We start from the raw sequence: 15,077 nt of genomic DNA on the forward strand, positions 1-15,077 counted from the left end.
ACCGGATAAACACAGAAGGCTGCAGCAGGTTTCTAACATGTTAGAGGATATTGTGATGGTCTTATAATACCCTTTTGCAATGGGACTTCTGGAAGTAATGAGAGTTTCTGTCCACCTGACCTGCCTCAAAATTTCCAATGGTCAATAATGGTGCATTAGGTCTCCAAAGGTCTCCAACCTTGGTGCATGGGTTGAAAGTCATGTAGGCCTGGTCTTCTGATCAACGTGAGCAGGGAAACCTCATGTGCTGGCCCAGTTCTAGCAGGCAACATGGTTGGTCAGCATATCGCTTAGTGGAATGCTGGTGATCGTGGCATTTTCTGCTGGATGCCCAAATGTATGTTTTGCCTGATGCTTTAAAGGGTAACACCTGGGCAGAGATGCTTAGAGAATCTGTGCTTTACCTGGTTTTACTCATCTTTGAGCGGAAAATAACATGGTGGTTGATGCCTTGAGCTTGCTGGAGATCGAGGTCTGCTCACCATGTCTTCTCTGCCCACCTGCAGGTTTGAGTGCAAAGACAACAGTATCTGTCAGTCAAAGAAACTGAGGGGCACTGCACATCCCTTTGGTCCTGTTTGTGGTTTTTTTTTTTGGTGGCCAAATCTTCCCTATAAGTCAAGACAAATAATTGCTATAAGCTAAAGCAGATGTCCTCATCACCTGCATCATATTCAAACCGGGGTACAGCTTTCGTCATTTTTCCAGCAAAGGAAAAATAGTGGGGATGTTTCCAAGTGATTAGAAATCAGATAAGAGGGAGTGCTGAGGATGGTAGCCAACGCAAGAAATCTCAGCTCTGTGTGAGCCAAGCTATATATTTTTGTATTCATTAAGTTTTAACACCTCTCAGTCTCACCTCAGCAGATTTCATTTTCTTGGAATAAATTGTTAGCATTTATACAACTTTGACACGATTATTTTGGAGGCTTTTTACAGGAGGTTTTGCTTCACAGCTCTAACAACAGTCTGTGAGTGAATTTTTGGCTCCAAACACTGATGTTGTTTGCACTGAATGTGCCTGTTGAGACCTCTGGCTTCCTATACAAAAACAAAATGATGTGACAGCCTAACTCTCCAAATCTGCAGTACCCTCACAGCCATCTGAACCAGTGCTCCTGAAATGTAACATCTGATCATCGTGCTTTCACAGGCAGGAAAATAGTCTGAAGGAAAAAAGTAAGTAGACAAAGCTCAGATGGTTCTTTACTAGCAAAAATGCATTGGTAGTATTGTTTCTGCATCCTGCCCTTACCAACCCTCATGTGTTGGTTGGTCTGGATGTTAGGTTGAGTGCTTGAATCCTTTTAGAAATTGCATTTAGAAACTGTTTGGCTTTGGAAAGTACTACAACCTGCATCTCAGATGTGCTTTTCGAAGCAAAATCCATTATTGTTTGACCAGAGAAACGATTTAGAAGACAGAGGATGCAGAACAGGAATCGTTTTTGGCTCTGTAAGAGAAAGAGAAGCCATGATCTTTGCTACCTGGAAGTTCTGTTCCTTGATTCACTGGGGCATAAAAAAAAATGACTCTTGCTTTGAATCTGTACAGTAGTTCATCAAAACATACAGCGCTATGAAACGACGCTTTGTTTTCAGTTGGAAAGATGCCAACACAAACAGGGATTCTCCTGGGTGATGATGTTACAGAGATCCAGGATGAGGAGAAAGCAGTGCAGCTCACTCCGTGTTGATACCTGCATCTTGTCTACCTAAGAAAGAGCCAAGAGGCAAGGTGGTATAAACAAACTGTCGCATATTCGGCAAATGGTGGTTAAATCCAAATAGTGAAAAGGATTTGATCCAAGGAAAAACGCATCAGTGCCACTAGTACCACACAAGTGCCTCTGGAATGAAACTCTTTTGAAACTGTTTGTTGAGCAGCACTGCTTGGAGCCAGTGTGATAGGGAATACTTCAGATACTCTGTGCCTTTGAGGGCTTTGTGGCTGTATTCATTTCCCATTTCTTTGCTCTGATTTCTCAATTGTGCTTCAGCTTATTCCAGTTATAGTGCATCCCGCCATTGCTTGCCTCCCTCCACTAAGAAATGCTATCAGACCTCTTCCGTGGCCACCAGTTAGGAAAGGCATGCTCTCCCCATCCAGCATAAGCCACTGCATAATCTTCTTAGCCAGTACCAACTGATGGAAAACAAGGACAATATGCTATTTCTGCAAGCTGGAATCATCCAAGTTAAAAGCTTGCTGAATTTCTAACAGTGCATCTGCTGTGATCGCACCTTTCCTTGCCTTTCATTTCTCCCTGTGTTGTATGTGTAAATGAAAAGGTAGTTAGCTCTTTGTTGTGAGGCTTAGGTATGGGTTACGAACAATACCTAATAATTGTGTAGTAGTTGTACTGAGGAACAGGATACAGTACTGGCATCCCTCTGCTACACAGCGGGAATGTTGATGGATAGCAGTAACTTCAGTGATTTCACTTGGGTTTGTGGTTCCTGATACTAGCAGATGAAAAATCATTGAAGAACATCATGGTGTTTTTTGTTAGTGTTATTATTTTCAATATACAGCACTGGATCAGTCCCTTGGAATTACAGATGCCAACCAAAATAGAGCCATGCTCTCAATTTAATCAAGAGTTGCCCAGTGCTTACAGCAAAATCAGGTTTCAGTGAGTCACTTGTGGGAGAGACTTGAGACATTTAAGGTGGAAAGCGTCAGTGGCAGATCAAAGCTGGACTTCCCCTGGTAAACTGGTGTCCTGAACCTGATGTGTGTGTGTGTTGCTGTTTGATCACCATGAGTTTAATTGCAGTGTGCACTTTGTGTTGCCTCCCTTTCTTAAAAGTATTTTCTTCCAGACAAGTTGTCAATATTGTGCAACTCTGTGGTACTTGCAAATGTGACTGCATTTTGGGGTGCAAGGAGCTTTGACATGCTGCAAAATTCCTGCTCATGCATTCAGTGCAGTTCTGGTCAGAGCGCACACACATCTGTGGGCAGAAAAGATGCGATACGTCAGAGAAGCTCTCGCTGTTTGCCAGAGGTCTTAAGGGGATCTTCTATTTCATTCGGTAGTAATGCCCTTTTTGTTGACAAAAGTAAATTGATGACAGGCAGGAGGGAAGCATTTGGTGGAAAAATTCTGTTGACCCTTCTCAGATTGAATTTGACCACAGAACAGGATACCAGCAGTTGCAGAAATGATAGATTATTGTAATGACCGGCAGAATGGCCTTTTGGCATGTTTAAATGGCAATAAATTTCACTAGGAAGAGGGCAATTTAACTACTTTAGGGCAGTGAGGATACTCTTTGTTTGAGGTGTAAATAAATTGCGGTTCATTAACAGTGCACATATTACGTTCACGGTGCAGCTCCAAAGCATGGGATGTTAATATTTAATTTAATTTAAGCGGATATGTTTTGTCTGTTTGGTTTTTTTTTTTTCTTTTTTTTTTTTTGGAGTCCAGGCTTCCTCAACTTTCAGTGGCAGTTTCAAGGGCACTTTTAACCTCCTCAGGTCTCTTCTATCCCAGATAAACTGGCGTGCAAACAAAAAGCAATGCTTAGGCTCATGTTTCTAGCCAGCATTAGCAGCTGGGACTGTTGGTACCGCTTTGTGCCAGCAAAGCCTGTAGCATTCAGTGTGTGGTTTTATGTACAATGGTGTAGTCAGGAGAACTACGTGAAGCCAAAGCCTTGTCGGCTGCACCCAAGCAAAACCAAAGGGAAGGCTCTGAGTGAAGCAGATGGCAGCAGACCCGCAGCAAGATCACTGCTGGGAGAATTTATTTCTCATCTTTTACCTTGACTGCGAAATTCCCTCTGTCCCTTGCTCATTATTTTGGCACGGTTCCTTGCTGAACTCTGCCGTTATGGAGGAGAAGGAGGGCGGGGAGGAAATGTACCCAATGAAGTTTGACATTTCCTCAAAAAGATTGTATTAAAATCCACTTACATTTAGAGCATGCACTCATTTTGGAATGCTAATAAGGCATCGTTTCATCAAGGTAAAGGGAGCAAAATCTAATCAAGCCCAAGACCAGCTCGCCTTGCTGTTGACTGTGTTCCTGAAACATCACTTTAAAAGGTTGCTTTTAGACGTAGCTGGAAGTGACAGACTTAACAAAAGCTTATAAGTAGCCGTATCACTTGGCTGCTTACCTCTGCCTGTGATACAAGAGCCTTATTTCTTTATTAAGGATTTTGGGGCAGGCTGTGAGCTCGTATCTCTGTGCTGTTTCTATCAGTTGGACAGCACTCCCCCAGCATCCCATTCAAGTGTCAGAAAGGCTGGAATGCTTCTCTGCTTCTTGACCATTATCTTCAGTAATGAGAACTTGGTCAGGGCTGCCCTTCTAGCTTGGAAAAAGCAAAGATCAACAGAGGATTCATTTACATGTGATGTGTGTTGTTTTAAAGCCAAACAAATCAACAGAAAGCGGTCCTTAAAAGCACTCATCTCAGAGCAAGGTTGTAAACAAATGACTAAGAATTTGTTTATGGAAAAAAAAAATGCAGGTACTGTGAGCAATCTTTTCAACAACGTCTAACATCTAAATTTCCAAAGGTGACTAAGAATGATCATACAGTACTTGGTTTGAGGCAGCTGGTTGAAGTGCTGGCTCCCAGGCAGGGTGGTTCTCATGGAGGGTCAGTTGTGCCCTGATGGATTGACTTTGATCATCTGTTTCAGGCCAGGCATCTCCCTGAGAAAGTCTTCACCTGCACCGCAGTCTCTCAGCAACGCTGTGCAGTCAGTGAATGTGTGTGGGGGTGGGATGGAGGCAGAAGACTGGCCAAGGTAGCAAATGGGCTCAAAGGCTTAGATGTCATGTTGTACTAAGGTATGACATTGGGTGTGACACAGAAGGTCACCTAGATAAGATAAATCCAGAGGGCATCATGGAAACAGCGAGCAAAAGGGACATCCTTGATGTACTCAGTGTTTTCCTAGCTGTGTGCACCTGCACAGGATTTCACATCAATCAAACTCCAGCTTTCCCACTTTCCAGGATATCCTTTGGGTAGCTTTTCAGTGCATCCAGCCATTAGTGGGCATTGGCTTAAAAAGAGGGCACCTCCAAAAAGTTTTGAAGGATTGCGTTTGTTTCTGAGCCATGCTTCTGGGAAGGTTGTTAAAACAGTCCCGTAAAGGTACAGCTGTGAAGCTCAATTTCAGCATTGTGGTCCAGCATTTCTGCCACACGTAACACCTCTGCTGGGTTTGCCTGTCTTCAGCAGTGCTAAATTGTTTCTCATTAACACTTGCAAAGAGAAATGAAGGCATCAGGAATTTTTTACTGATGTTCTTCTGCTTGTAAAAGAAACATGAGGGTTTCAGTAACTTGCTTCTTCTCTCATATGAGTAGCAGACCCAGAGGGGCATCAGCACCTCTCATGTCCCCATCCGACTCAGGCTCTTGGCTGCAGGAGCATCTTTATCTTTCATTTTATTAATTCGTTTCCTTTTTTGAAGATCTTTCACCTCTCCTGGCATTTACTGTTTTAGCTCTAAAACCAATAAAATTAGCTTTTTATTTTCTTCCAACAATTAAAGTCTGAGACTGCAGATCGCACTGAAGCAAGCTGCAATTACAGATGGCTCGCTGAGATGCCTTCATTTTATTTCCAGTGAAGAAAATCACATTATTAGCAATACAGTCTTCTGATTTCTTCTCTTTGTGCCCATTGCCCATTTAAGTTTTGTACCCTCTAAAAGGTCAAGATAGTTATTTTTTATTACAATAGCATACTGTGGAAATGCTATTAATGCATGTTGAAAGAGAAAGTAGCACAGTGCATTGCATTGTTCTGCTTTTGAGAGGAGAATAACTCTGTCAGCTCTGAATGCTTTCTGAGACTGGGAAGGAGAAGGGAAAGCCGTTCAGTAGTTGATGCTTGCCCTGATTCGATCACTTCTCCCTCTCAAGCCTATTTTTATTATTTATTATTTGTAGTGATTATTTATATTCACTATCATTTATACTTATTGTTTATTTATGGTTATAACACACTCGTCATACAATATTAACCAACCTATAACACTGTCATTGATGGCTGTTTTTCATTATCCTTCATGAATATTTCAGTGTAGTCCACCCGATTCTTCTATTTTAGAAAAGCATTCAGAAGTGCAGTGTTGTGAAGTCCTATGAATACTAAGCTACCCATCCAAATGCCATTCATTACCTCTCCTCAGGCTTATTTAGGGGTGTTACAGCAAACACGTTACGTGTAGATGTGTGCTGACAGAAAGAATCAGCCCTACGCATATAGCCACATTGTTATTGAGTACCCTATGGTTTAATTAGGTCTTACTTGAGACAGTAAGATCTGAGGGTTTAAGTTGGCCAGATTTTTGGTTGGCTTGTTTGCTCCAGGTTGCTTTGGTTGGCTTGTTTGCTCCAGGTTTGATTTAGAGAACTGTTTCAGAAATCCCATCCTTTTCTCAAATAATCTGGTGTTCACTGCTACTTCTGTTCCTGAAGATGAAGAATGCTTTGTTGGACCAAATTTGCTGGGTGTAGTATCTTGATGATGCAAGAAGACAGAACAAAAACGATGCTGTGATCATCTTAGAGGCTTGCTGCCTCCTCTCTTAGAAGCTAGGTATTGCCTGAGGTGGGAGAGTTTATCACTTCCAGAATTACACAAACGTTGCCCAGCACTGGTGTAGGGTAATTCCTGCCCCTGTATGCTAGAACTATGAGACAGCTGCAGTGGGTCAACTGTTAAAGTAGGCTTTCAGCTGCAGTGGGGTTTTATCATGCTGTATGTTATCAAAATGGCTTGCTTATTAGCCTAGTCAATAATCAACATGCAATTTTTGTTTGTGTCAAGAGGAGTTGTTAAAAGATCTCTTCCCCTCTCTGAAAGTGCTCCCGTGTCTGCTGAAACATCAAGTTTCCCAACCAGAAGTCCTCTGCTGCTCTCATGTAGAGCCATCACCCCAGGCTGGCTTTGTGGGAGGAGCACGGCCCTGCTTTGCAGGCCCTTTGAAATCCTGCCACGGTCAAAGCGTGCCAGCCGGTCCGGCACTATAGAGCAGATGTGTGCTTTGCAAATTAATGAAATGCCTTTTGAAATGCTTTTAAGTAAATGAGAGTTAAATTCACCCTAATTGCATTAGCCTCCACGGAGAGCGGTGTCTGTTCAGGGTCACTTCAGCCTGGTTTTCAGCTGCGTTCGGCGCGTGTAAACTGGGCCCCTTTGGCCCGAGTGGAGGCTGCGTCCCGAACCCCATATGGGTCTGGGTGCAGTGTGGGGCTGACCATCCTCCAGGCCCCGTGGGGAACGAGGGGAAGAAGGGAAGAGGCCGAGTGCGGCACGAGACGGTCTCTCCTTCACCGGGGCTGCCTTCTTCATCTTCGTCGCGGTCTACTTTCTTTTTTCAGATGGCACTTTGACAGAAGATTAATTCAAGTCAGCTGCTGAAAATAATTATTGCATTATGGGAGCAGTAATCATTATTTAGAACATGATTAAATATGTCTGCGTCTATTGACTCTGCCTATGATTTATGTATTTGTTTAGTCAATAGTCTAATGTAAATGATGTAATTAATTATAGATGGTGGTGTCAGGTCATTGGTAAAAACAATCTGATGAGAACAAGGCCCCTGTTTTTTCCTGACAGATGCGGAGGGAGGGCGGGAGGGACGGGCAGAGTTGAGGGAATTCCAGGGGAACTTTTTCATGTGTGAATGGCGGCTGGGATCTCAATTTGCATGTTGTCTTTCTCTTGTTCAGCATTCGTTTAGAAATTGAAATAACTTGTTAAGCAAAGGGGAAGGGAACACATGATTGCAAAGAGGACACCTGGGAGTAGTGACGGCGAGCAGCTAAAGAGCCAGCTGCTCCCTAACACGAGAGAGCGTGCCACTATCATTTACCGCTTCATAAAATTAAATGTTTTCCAAATTAAATCAGTAGGCAGCATGCAGGAAGACCTACTATCTCTAATAACAATTTTTCAATCAATATCGGGGGCCCTGCCGATCTGAAATCGGAGCGGAGGAGCCTGGGATTGGCTGGAGGGGAGCGGGGGGAAGGAGGAGGTGGGGGAGCTCTGAGCTGTGCAGCTTTCAATCAGAGCAAAAGTTAAAAAATATATATATGCATGGTGGATTCTCCATCACTGTGAGTCTATTCCCCATAGATTTTTCTCTTAACTGATAATTCGGTCAGTCACATTCCTCAGAGGGAGGTCACGGGTCACCCCAGCCCCTGTCAGGCCTCAGAGAAACCATTTCCATTTTAATGCCACAGCTATAATCTATCAAAGATGTGATGTACAAGATACAATGAATTTAAGTGGTCTTCATATATCACTGAGCTTTCATGCCTTCACCTGGGTAATAGTCTGAATTACTCTCCCTACCTCACAATCTGTCACCCCCAGTAAAATAACTGCCACACGGGTGTTAATGGCAGGTTTGTCCAAATTGGGGCCGTGGTAGCTGGAGGCATTATACATCATAAACTTTAGCATTCAGTGCTTAGCCCGGCGGTGTCAACAATTGAAAATTATTCCGTAAATACTTCTGTGGGGCTGTTCTGCTCATGTTTTTATTTATGGGAGCGGAAATGAGCGTAGCTGGACCAGCACAGGGGCCATCTGCTTGTGCAATTGCACAGCTAATGCCTGTGTTTAGATTGGATGCATCCACTTCCCTGTCCTTGCGGAAATGCATGGTATGTAATGCGTGAGCTGCAAGTGCGGGAGGGGGTGCAGAGCTGGTATAGCTGTGTTTGTAGGAACGTGCATCTCCTGCCTTGCCTGCAGCCAGCTCCTGTGCTGGCACGTGTCACCAATAGCCTTCAGCAGCTGGGTCATTTATTTAGAATGTGGTTAAATAAAGCCCCGTGCCCTGGGTATGGCAGGTATGAGGCCTTTTCTTGCTTTTGGTTTCTATTTTTTTAATTCAAGGGTTCAAAGTTAATTTGTAGGTGTTTTAAAGTTTCAAAGAAAGAATGGAGTTGGAATTCAGTAGCAAAGGCTGGATGTTAGGAAAAAGAACTTCTCAGGAGGAGGGGTGATGCTGCTCAGGGAGGTGGTGAAGTCACTGTCCCAGGGGATGTTCAAGAACTGTGGAGATGTGGCACTGAGGGACGTGGTCAGTGGACAGTATTGGTGGTAGGTGGATGCTTGGATTAGACGATCGTAGAGGACTTTTCCAATCTTAATGATTCAATGAAGGCTCCTTGGGAGGACAGAGACTGCTCTGCTCCCACACCAACAAATGCATGGGTGGACAGAGATACGATGCACAGTGTGAAACTTCCTGGCAAATTTTTCCTATGTGAAAACCGCCCTTACCTTGTGAGACATACCCCAGTGGCTGCGTTTCTTCTGTGATGCTGGTGATTGCTTACTTCAGAAGCCACAAAGTTCTCCTCAATCTCTCAGGGTCACATCAGCCAGCTGGAATCAAACTGTGGTTTCAGCCCTGTATCTTTTGTGTATTGCAGGCCTACAGATCTGTCTGCTATTATCCTGATCTTAATGCATCACAGGGAATATTTGCTAAGTTGCTCTCTTTCCTAGATATTTCCAGGAGATTTCCTAGACATTTCCCAGCTATTTCCGTGTTTACAATAGGGAGAACCTGCCACACTGTCTCTGTTGTATGCATAGCAAACGTTGCAACACCAAAGAAGCAGCTAACTAAAATATTTTTTTGTAATCTTTTTAATGGAAGAAAGCAATTAAATCTTTTAGCTTCACCAGGACTTAAGTATGTACTTAGTTTCAAGCACATCGTTGAGTACTTTCCTAAATCAGGATCTCGATTTCCAACGTTGTGTTTTTTTTAACCTGGATATTATTTACAATACGTTGAACTCTTTTCTCTTTTGACATATTATGCTGATCTATGAGTTGGCCTTCATTTTGTCCTGTTAAGTAGAAACCCACTTCATCATGAAATATGTTCCTCATACTTTCTCCTACCCAGGGAGAGAAAAACATTGATAAACATCATATGGCAGCCATTTCTCAAAAGCTTCCAACAGGTCTCAGGAAAGGAGAAGGAAAATAAATATGAAGTAACCGCTGCTTGTTGAGGTGGATGCTGACTCCATGAAGGAGTGAGGGGGACTCTAGGTTAGAGGAGCAGGCTGCAGCAAATCCTGCCTCTGCCCTTCTTCTATCCAGCATGTAGAAGGCTGCAAGAAGTCATTTAACCCCAGTTCAGTTGGAGATGGAACAAAGTGTCACATCTAAATGTGCTGTGTTGTTTAAAGTGCAGGGCTTCCAGGAGAATGCTACAAGTGCTGGTGACCTTTCCCAAGGACTCCTACTGAGCGTAAGCAGTGACTTTTTAGAGCATACAGTTTATTATTCCACTAACATTGGATGTAAAAAATTCCCTGGAATTTCAGGTTTCTTTGGAGGATTTCTTTAAGACAGATTCTGTTGAGTTTTAAAGCAGTATCTGCTAACGTGTGCCAGCAGTCATAATAGTACTGTGCACCAGATCTGTCTGTGTTTGTGTAACCTCTGAATCTGTTGCAGATCACCCCTGACTAATTCTTGTATGTCCAAAATACTGCTGGTTTCAGAGAAACCGAAATCTTTTACCCATTGCACAACAGAAGAGAGCTATTTCATCTGAAGGACAATATTGGCACAGAAACAAATGGCTTTGAACTGACCATGAATAAATTTGAGCAATTACATTATTTCTAACCAGGCAGAGGAATGAAAGACTAGAAGAGCCTTCTAATATGAAAAGAAGGAACTGGAGCCCTGGGCAGCTTTAAGATGAAGCTTGATCAGTTTATGAAGGCAACTGTATGACACAGTCTCTACAGCACTCTCAATAGCCACAAGCTAGATTCACAGGCCCCCTGGCCTCTCCCAGCCCAAGCCTGCAGACAGCAAAGGTCCATTTCTTCAAGTCTTTCCAGCCTTTTTGTCGACTGAGCAGAGAGTACGTGAGCTTTCTGAAAGAGCAGACCCACAATGGAAGCACTGTGCAGGTGCTACCATTCCTTAGAACACTCTGCCCTTAGAAAAATTCCCCTCTCCCTTTCTCCTAGCCAGCTCTGCTGAGATGCATGTGAGCACCACAGGGGAAAGTGGGAGAGGTCATACGTGATGAGCCAGCAAAAAGCATGGAAAATTCACCCCGAGCTTCTGATAAACAAGTTCTGTTTTCCCCAAGTCAAAGACATTTTTATTAGGAGTTTAATACTTCACCATGGTGCAGATATACAGCATATATGCTCTTTCCCAGAATTTCACCCTTATTTCAGATTAGATTTTGACCATAAAGCTTCAGTAATGTTTTTCTTTTAGTAGTAACACTTAACAAAATAATTAGGCAATTAATTGCCTAACTCCACAAGGAGCAGCAATTATTTTTTTTACTTAAAACATGTAAAAACCTGTGTCATTTATTGATAGAGAGTCGCATAATATTCCACGGCAGAACAGCCCTCTGGAGACATTACTCTATATGCTGTGAATGCATTTTGAGAATAATAAACAAAACTCAGCTAAATCTTAAACGAGCTAATTCCTCTATTTAAAAAATACTGCTATTCATTACAATTATTTATTGTTTATCACTGTGCAGACGACCACAGCCCAGTGAGAACAACCCAGCCTGTACCCCCAGGAATTTACGGCCTCGGCTTTGTTCCGGTACAATACCTGAGCAGCTGTGCTCATGTGAGCCCCAGTTCAGCAGGGGATGTATGCATGTGCCTGGTTTTCAGGAGGGCTGTGGAACCAAGGCTTAGAGCAGGCATGCATTTTAAAAGTTTGCTTATCAGACTTTTGTAGTGAGGTGGGTACTGCTTCAGGTCCACTGGAGGTTGGTGAGAAAGGACATGGGCAGGAGAACTCCTGCTGAGTTCAGGTAGTCACAGGTGCAAACCTATTGTAACACGCTCAGAGCTTTGGTTCAAGTACTGCTGTTCTTTTCAGGATCGGGAGATGTGATGAGAACGGCTGTTGAGATCCCTGTCCCATTACTATGCTGTGTTCAGGTAATATACCTGGCTGTTGAGCAGTTTCATAGAATCATTATTTGGTGGGAGAAGACCTTTAAGATCATCAAGTCCAACGGCCAGCCCACCCCCACCATTGCCCTTTCACCACATCCCTCAGTGCCACATCTCCACAGCACTCCTAGGGACAGTGACTCCACCACCTCTCTGGGCAACCTGTGCCACTGCTTCACCACTCCTTCTGAGAAGAAATGTTTCCTAATATCTGACCTAAACTTTCCCTGGCACAATTTGAGGCCATTCCCTCTCATCCTGTCGCTGTTACCTGGGAGAAGAGGCTGACCTCCATCTCACTGCAACCTCCTTTTAGGATGTTGTAGAGCATGTGGGGCTCTCCTCTGTACCATAGGTACTCAGTTTTGTATTACAACTACGTGGGCATAAATTCCTTGGTGCTACATATACCATCTATGTGAGTTGATCCCATATTTCAGTGGTACATTCTCTGATTTTTGCTGCTTAATTGATCCTTTACAATCTTCATCCTGGCAGTCGCTGCTCACTGAATTTATTGGGTTAGGATAGTTGTGCCATCACTACATGCAGGGTGCACAGAGTTGTTCAGGATGAAAAACAGCCTATGCTCTGGCAGAGACCAGGGCTTCCCCCAGCTGGTGGCAGTCTGAGAACTGGTGTCAAATGAAGCTGCTGAGCTGAGCGGTGAGGACTCTGGTGCCTCATTTACTTTCCAGCTGACTTTTGCTTTGCAAGAACACCACCCTGAAAGTCCCGTGTAGTCATAATGCACCACGGTGATGCTGTTGATGTGGTGCATTTTCCTATTTCATTTTGAAATGGAACTGTGTATGTTTCTTCTTCGAACCTCCCTTTGTAATAGGGCACCGAGTGTTTAAAGTGTAATGTTACTCAGCATGCAGGGCCGAGTGTCAGTTAGTCAGAAACTAAACGTTTTGATTAGATCATCCTTCAATTATTCCAGAGTTTTATTTTGCAGAGAGTTTGGCGGCGCTTCTTCTTACGTGAAGCAAAACCAAGTATTGAAACCTAGAGCCTTTGCGAACCGTCCATCTGTCACCATGCAGCTCCTATAGATGTTCTTTTTCTATTCTCCCCAGATAAAGAGGAATTTTATTTTAAATCTGGGCTTTTAAATGCCTGAGAAAATAGGGCGGTCACAGAGCCATGGCTTTAAACAAACTTTATTTGGGCGCTTGACTGACTGGCAATTGCGGGCAATCATTTTAGCTGTCACAAGGCCCGGAGAAATGTGTGAGAGCTCTTCCATGAAATGTTTATATTTCATAAACAAAATGATGTGCTTAACAGTCAGAGTGATGGGAGGGTTCCGGCTAATGCATTTTCCAATGTGTGAGGCAGATTATTAATGCGCTCCAGTAGCTGTTAATTTCAGTTTGCCGGAATGATTTATGGGGAGGTAAAGGAGAGAGACATAATCTAATTGAGATCAGAATCGCTGTTCTAGGAGAGGAGCACCACCACGGGCCCCAGCCGCGGCAGAATGATTAATAACTAATAAGCAAATAATCCGTTAAATTATTATAAACGTTACTTCTGACAACTCTTCTGTTGCTGGTAGGGAGAGCAAAGCAGGCAAACAATATTAACAAAACCCCGTGTAAATTTTCTGGGCATTTCCATTCGGTTACGCAGAGATAAACATCGGACAGTGAGGAAGAGAACATCCTGTTAGGGAACGCGTGGGCCCTGATCGATTGGACGTAAGTGTGGAAACGTGCTGGAATAGGAACAGCCATTGGGAGGGAATCGATCTCGAAAAGGAGGAGAGCATCAGGAAAATGCGTGACATAATGCAACAGAAAGCTTTGGGCAAAACCTTTCTCATTTTCCCTCCTAGCAGGAAGTGTGGGTAAACCACATACGCTTACACCTTGCCTCGTAGAGTGTTAAAATTACATTTGGGGCTAGGCAGAAACAGCTTTGAAAAGTCAGATACTCAGTTGAGCGCCTTCTGTGGAATCCTTTAAAGTCCTTGTGCAGCTCTGTTGGCTGCATCCAGATGAAATCATGTAGGGCTTTCTGTGAGGGTTGGCAAGCCCAAAATAGAAGCAAGTGCTGCTTGTGCCTAATGCAGTCGGGAAAGCTATTTAAGAACAGTTTGTCTGCTGGAAGTATGATCCTTGCAGAGCTGCCAGGATCAGGGAGTGCTAGGAGGGGATCAGGCGTCCGCCTGAGTGACAGCCACAGAAACTGTGATTCAGTTTCTGTGGGTGCAGTTTATCTGTTGGGAATGAATAACCTGAGGAGCAGGGTGTATGAGCTCTCCTTGGTACAGGTGAGGGGCGGGTAGAGCTCTCCTACCTTACACCTTGATGTTGCACACCAGGCAGGCTTCCAGTAGTGAGCACACCATTATTGAAATTGTTATTGCGCCTTCACAAAAAAAACGATGAAACCATGGCAGGACGTGCCCATTGTGGGCACACACTTTACCCAAGGGTGGACTCTGAGAGGAAGCAGTCTTAAGTCACATGTTTTTTTTTTTTTTTAATCATTCAAAAGCTCCAAAGCCCCTGATTTATGTCTGGAATATGACCAGTGAAGAACCTAAAACAATCAACAAAAGAGAAAGTAGCGTGATTCCAGCTAAAAAAATGAACAGGCACCTAATCCCCTAATAGAGGATAACAAGATAAACAGTAAAACTTTGCTTTGAGCACATACTTTTCTAAGCAAAAGTCTGCTGCCCATCCAAAGAACAAGCCACAAGCTGTAACATGGGATCTCCTGTTCTGAGTTGATGCTATTAGTCTCAGTAGCAAGGAACTTCATCTGCTTTGATAATCCCCCCATTCTAGTTTTTAATCCTAGAATCATCATTATGATAATAAAACCCATGCTAAAGTGTCTCAGCCCTCTTGGAAAGAGGAAGAATGTGGCATCTCGTTTTCTTGCTCAAATGGATGCTTCCCTTGGGATTGTTTAGTCTGAGAAGAGGAGGCTTGGGGGAGGCCTTGTGGCTCTCTATTGCTGCCTGAGAGGAGGCTCTGGCATGGTAGGGGTTAGCCTCTTCTCCCAGTAACAGTGATATGAGAAGTAATGGCCTTATGTTGTTCTAGTGGAGGTTTAGGTTGGATATTCGGAAATGTTT

This window comes from Lagopus muta, chromosome 4 (genome assembly GCF_023343835.1).
Source record: "Lagopus muta isolate bLagMut1 chromosome 4, bLagMut1 primary, whole genome shotgun sequence".
Lineage (NCBI taxonomy): Eukaryota > Metazoa > Chordata > Aves > Galliformes > Phasianidae > Lagopus > Lagopus muta.